Here is a 6,939-nt window from a genome sequence, read left to right on the forward strand (position 1 = left end):
GTAACCTGAAGCGTATGTAACCCGAGGTACCACTGTATCTGACTTTTCGAAGACCTCTGAAGGCAGCCCTGTTTAGGGAAGCTTTTAATATCTGAAGGACTATTGTATTTTAATATTTTGTTGGAAGCCTCCCAGAGTGGCTGGGGAAGCCCAGCTAGTTGGTCGGGGTATAATTATAATAATTATTATTATTACCCCCCCCTTCTACCCAAGGAATCCTACAATATATTCTCTGGGGCTTGATCAGGTCAGATCTCCCGCTCTTCCTCTGTCCTCCCCACCTCCCCTTCTCAACATAAAACATTTTGTGCCTCTACAACTCTCGGCTATACAGACTCACACTGTCTGCCTGTATCCTGCATTCTTTAGAAACCCTTTAATCTCTCTCTTTATCGTTTCAACCACCATCAGCACAGTGTAAGCCCACAGATTTCTGTCGACTGGGGTTACTTAAAAAAAAAAAAAAAGCCATTTGCTTTTAAAATCAGAAATGCATATACTTCTGAATTTCTAGGTCATTGCCCGTGGATGCAGAAGCCACTATTTTATTTTTGGGTGGCCCCGTCTTGCTTACATGCTGAGAGACTCAACCCCCTGAGTTTGCTATCAGAGAAACTGCATTAAAATTGCTGCCGCTGGGATGAGTGAATCTGTCAATTTCAGTTTCTAATTTCTCAGATCTTAAATTCAGTTTGTCACATGTATACGTTAGTGATGTTAAAGTCATGAAAATTCACCAGCGTTCTAGTGTGGATATCTCCTAATACACACGTTTCCGTGCAATTTTGCCCAATAGACACATTTTTGCAATACGCTTTCCCCCGAAATAACACGCTTTTGCATGCGGTTTTCACTATTATGTGAATTTTTACAGACACTTTATTCCAGTATATATGTTTTTGGACAGATTAGTTGGCTGGAATACCGCACCGCAGAATCTGGAGAAGTGTGAATTTCAAAGAATGGGTTGTGTTTCGGTCCACATATTGTTTTGGAAAGTGTAAATTAGGGAAATTTATCTTTAAATGCAAATTAACTCAAATTTATCTCCCATCCCTAGTTGGAATATCCCTTACAAGGAGCATTCCTGTTCAAAATACCAGCCAGCCAGCCAGCCCCTCTTCTAGAAAACTCCATTCCGTTCCTTGCCCGTTTGGAAGGGGGGGCACTGCTGCAAACATTGGTCTTCTCCTAAGGATATTAATGCCTCCTCTCTTGCTTCTGAGTGGCTATCTAACTGTCGGCACTCACTGCCTCCATTTGCTATGACGAGAGTGTACAGAATCTGTACCCTATTCCAATTTGTATTCCATTCTTTCATTAGATGTTTATCCCAACCACCCTTCCAAAAGAGCTCAGGGAAGCAAACACACTTATGGTAAAACAGTGCAATTAAAAAACAAAACAGAAACATATTTAATGCATCTGAAACATGTAAAAACATCCCTAGGCATTTAAGAGCAATAAACACAGTCAAACACTAAACAAAGGTAAGAAGAAGAGGAGGAGTTTGGATTTGATATCCCGCTTTATCACTACCCGGAGGAGTCTCAAAGCGGCTAACATTCTCCTTTCCCTTCCTCCCCGACAACAAACACTCTGTGAGGTGAGTGAGGCTGAGAAACTTCAAAGAAGTGTGACTAGACCAAGGTCACCCAGCAGCTGCATGTGGAGGAGTGGGGAAGCGAACCCAGTTCACCAGATTACGAGTCTACCACTCTTAACCACCACACCACGCTGGCAGATACAACCAAATCATGCGTCTGGGTAGACCCACTGAAGCAGAAAATATTTTAAAGGGACCCCTGACCATTAGGTCCAGTTGTGACCGACTCTGGGGTTGCGGCACTCATCTCGCTTTATTCGCCGTGGGAGCCGGCGTACGGCTTCCGGGTCATGTGGCCAGCATGACTAAACCGCTTCTGGTGAACCAGAGCATGGCACAGAAACGTCGTTTACCTTCCCGCTGGAGCAGTACCTATTTATCTACTTGCACTTTGTGCTTTCGAACTGCTAGGTTGGGAGGAGCAGGGACCGAGCAACGGGAGCTCACCCCGTGGCGGGGGTTCGAACCGCCGACCTTCTGATCGGCAAGTCCTAGGCTCTGTGGTTTAACCCACAACGCCACCCGCGTCCCAGAAATATTTTAGCAGGCGTTTAGAACAGTACTGTATAGTACAGGTGCCAGGATTGAGCATGGATTGGCAGGCAGGGGTGCAAAATGAAGCCAAGGAAAAAGCAGAAAGGGGTGCTCAAATGGTGGGAACCTGGACTGGATTGCGCCTTCCCACCCCAACTTCAGCCACTTCAGAAGCAGGGAGGCTAGGAGGTGGGGGCTCTGATCATAGAGTTGGAAGGACCTCCAAGGGCCATCTAGTCCAAGCTCCTGCAATGCAGGGATCGCAATGAAAACATCTGCCACAGGTGGTCATCCAACCTGTGTTTAAAAACCTCAGACACAGGAGAGCCGACCACCTTCCGAGGGAGTCTGTCCCACTGTCAAAAGCTATTACTGCCAGAAAGTTCTTCCTAATGTTTAGTCAGAATAATAATAATAATGTTTATTTATACCCTGCCCTCCCCAGCCAAGGCCGGGCTCAGGGCGGCTAACAAGCAATAATAAAAACAAGTTGAATGAATACATCTTAAAAACAAGATTAAAATACAACATTAAAATATTGAAACATTAAAATATTAAAATGCAGCCTCATCACAGGAGGAGAAAAAAAGAAAGAAAGAGGGGGAGGGAATCAAATTGGCTCCAAGCCAAAGGCCAGGTGGAAGAACTCTGTCTTAGAGGCCCTGCAGAAAGAAATCAGATCCCGCAGGGCCCTGGTCTCATGAGGCAGAGCGTTCCACCAGGCCGGAGCCAGTGCTGAAAAGGCCCTGGCTCTGGTTGAAGCTAATCTAACTTCCTTAGGGCCCGGGACCACTAGGGTGTTGCTATTTATGGACCTTGAGGCTCTCCGTGGGGCATACCGGGAGAGGCGGTCCCGTAGGTACGAGGGTCCTAGGCCGTGAAGGGCTTTAAAGGTGAAAACCAGCACCTTAAATCTGACCCTGTACTCCACCGGGAGCCAGTGCAGCTGGAAAAGCACCGGGTGAATATGCTCTCATGGCAGAGATCCTCCGAGGAGCCTCACTGCAGCATTCTGCAGACGCTGAAGTTTCTGGGACAGCTTCAAGGGCAGCCCCACGTAGAGCGAATTACAGTAGTCAAGCCTGGAGGTGACCGTCGCATGGATCACTGTGGCCAGGAGGGTGAATAGGAGGGTGCAGTCTTCCCATACCTAACCGGGTACCACCTTTGCAGATGGAAGCAGACCCATTCGCCCTGACAAGAGCATCTCATTTCCACAAGGCGAGTGAGTGCACCCCACCTCTTCTTTTTTGGCGGGTGTGATACAGAAACTCATTGGGACGTCTTCGACGCTTCCCCTCTGGTCCTGAACTTCCCGTCCTGCTGCTGAACGCCTTAGCCTCAAGCCCTGGGCTGCTAAGCCTGTCGCTTGTGTGAACAAAGTTCTCCTTCTTACTTGCAAGCAAGAGCTTGTGTGTTTTGGGGTAGGAGCCTGGATACGGATATCAATATATGTTGGAGATGCCCAAGCGCAGGCGCTGGCACGCTAAAGAGATGACGAATGCTGTGTTGCGCTTATAAACGGATGTAACAGGCACATTAGGGGATAAGGCAGTCCTTCAGGTAAGCCCGTCCCAAGCTGTAAAAGGCTTTATATACCAACGGCAAGACCTTGAACTCAGCCTGGCAGCAAACTGGCAGCAAGCACAGATCATTGAGCAATACGTAACCTGCTGACAGACTTGCACTCCTGTGAGCCATTGCACTGCAGCGTTCAGTACTAACTGCGGCTTCTGGACCAAGCACAAGGAGAGACCCACCTACCCACCCATCGCTGAGTGTAGCAGGTCCAACTTAGGCACGTGTCGCTGCCTCCCTGACCACACCATACTGCACAGCAGGATCTGAAATGCCCGAGTGTAAATAAGACTGCATTGCTCAGCTAAAAGAACAGTAACCTGTAAACTAGAGGAGATGGACTTGCAGCAGAAAATGGTGTTGGGCAATGGTACCTGCTCACCTCAAAACCTTGGCTTATTACCCCTCTTAAGGATCCCAAATTATTTGAATTTCTTAACTTCTTCGGCTCATAGATATGCCTTTATAAAGGCAAGATTCAACACCTTCCCATCGAACGTGCTGAGAAATAGATTTTCCAATGGACAGATATCGCTCTTATGTGATTCTAATTGTGGGGCACCGGAATCGTTGCATCACATAATCTTTGATTGTGCTTTTCACTCATCGGCCAGGAGCAAGTTTCTTGATCCATATCTAAAGGGAATCGCCGGTGATTCGAATGAAGCCAAACTGAGATATCTACTAAATGATGAAGACCCCCTAAGATCACTCACGGTTGCCAGATTTTTGATCAGCGTCCTATCCCTAAAGAAGAAAAACGGACTCCTGTGCGGCTCGGATAACCCTTTTAAACCATGATCTATGTTTTAGGATGTAACTAGGTGATATCACCACTGATGTCTTTTATTAATTTATGAGCAGAGGGCGATGTTTATGTTGCTAATTTATTGTAATGTATGTGTTGGTCTTTTGCTTATTTTGCTTTGGTTCTCGTCTGTTTTTTGTAAGTTTTTGGCTGTTTTAAATTTGGAGGTTTAAGTATATATATGTTGGTGGGAAACTGTCGTGTGGCGGGCCAATGGCCGTAATAAATATCAATCAATCAATCAATCAATCAATCAATCAATCAATCAAGAAAGACTGCATTGCAAAACCCCCTTGATAGCTTTTCCTATGTATTTGTAGAATTGCAAAATGTGGCAGTAGGCAAATTATGCAGTGTTTCTCACTACAGATCCACTTTAAAGCAAGCAAGCAATAAACAAATAAACAAACAAACAAATGCATATTGCCTTTGATTATGCATGTACTATTGCTGCAGGCAGCAACATAGAAGAGGCATAGCTGACTGTATGCGGGTAAACTAGGAGTGAGTCCTTTGGAACTTTCTTCTCTATTAATTTTATGTAAAGATATGGTGCTGTGATCTGTACGTGATCTTTTATATGTATAAATTGTGTGTGTGTGTGTAAGGTAAAGGGACCCCTGACCATTAGGTCCAGTTGTGACCGACTCTAGGGTTGTGGCGCTCATCTCGCTTTATTGGCCGAGGGAGCTGGCGTACAGCTTCCGGATCATGTGGCGAGCATGACAGCCGCTTCTGGCGAACCAGAGCAGCGCACGGAAACGCCGTTTACCTTCCCGCCGGAGCGGTACCTATTTATCTACTTGCACTTTAACGTGCTTTCAAACTGCTAGGTGGGCAGGAGCAGGGACCGAGCAAGGGGAGCTCACCCCGTCGCGGGGATTGGAACCGCCAACCTTCTGATCGGCAAGTCCTAGGCTCTGTGGTTTAACCCACAGCGACACCCGCGTCCCTTATATATGTATATGTATATATAAAAAATAAAATAAAAGAGGAACGAGCCTTCTAAGATGAGACCTGCCTCATTTGATTTGTACAAGAAGAAGAAGAAGAAGAAGAAGAAGAGGAGGAGGAGGAGGAGGAGGAGGAGGAGGAGGAGGAGGAGTTTGGATTTGATATCCCGCCTTTCACTCCCTTTAAGGAGTCTCAAAGCGGCTGACATTCTCCTTTCCCTTCCTCCCCCACAGCAAACACTCTGTGAGGTGAGTGGGGCTGAGAGACTTCAAAGAAGTGTGACTGGCCCAAGGTCATCCAGCAGCTGCATGTGGAGGAGCCGAGACGCAAAACCGGTTCCCCAGATTACGAGACTACCACTCTTAACCACTACAGCACACTGGCACAAGTACTCAGGCACAATTTTTAAAAAGCCTACTATCTAGTTGAAGTGCCAACACATTTTTAATCGCCACAAAATGATTTCATCAATCTAGCTGATTAATGGGCTAAATTCAACAGGCCTTATTATGTTATGTAAATGGGAATTGCAAGTCATTGCATTAGCGGAACAACTTCTGCTTGGGCAAGAGGATTTCATCTCCCTGCACTGCCCCCTGCCCTAAATCTTATCTGGGAATTTCCCGAAGCCCCCAGAACAGATCCGGAGTGATGTGCAGTGACTTAGATGGATGCATCTCTAGGTAACTAACCTTTACTAAGCAACCTAGAGTATATTCTCAAAGTCAACTGGGCAAGGATTGCATCACTGTTCTGTACATCTCCAAACACACGAGGGGCATGCAAGAAATGTGTAAGAATGAAGATCCTCAGGATTGCAGATCCTGGGTCAGTTTCTGCATCCTGTAGTATGCCACATAGTCATGAACTGATGCCACAAGCTATTTTCCACCACCACCACCACACCAAAGCTTTTCCATTGCTCATTGCCCGCATTAAGTTACAGCCGTCACATTTCTCACAGCAATTCAATCTCATGTAACCTTCCACCTAAATTTCACGATTGGCAACTGATGCTCTGTTTTCCACTATCGCAGTCTAGGATCTTCACTAGGATCCACCCACAGAATTATACATTTCTGTCAAAGCTGAGCCTACGCACCTGCTTCATTATCATTCCAGGTCGCTCTGCCAAAAAAGAAAAGAAAAAAAAAACAAGCAAGCAGAAGTATTCGACGCATCCAAGAGCCCAACCGGATTAGGACTCGGAGTTCGTTCGGCACGGCATGAAAAGAAAAACACGGCATTCCTAGCATGCCAGATAGCGCACAGGATGAAAATTAAAAAAGATGGCTGCAATTAAGATGCTTGGCGCTCGTATGGAACATGGGGGCCAGCGCAGCAAATGACAGCACTTGCGCGTCTCCTCGCCTTATTATGTCTCCTCGCAGATCCCTTCTGGAGCCAGAACCGCTCTGCTCCGCCATGTTCCGAAAGCCATACAAACAAACACACACTT

Source organism: Podarcis liolepis (genome assembly GCF_965112155.1).
Source record: "Podarcis liolepis genome assembly, chromosome: 1".
NCBI lineage: Eukaryota > Metazoa > Chordata > Lepidosauria > Squamata > Lacertidae > Podarcis > Podarcis liolepis.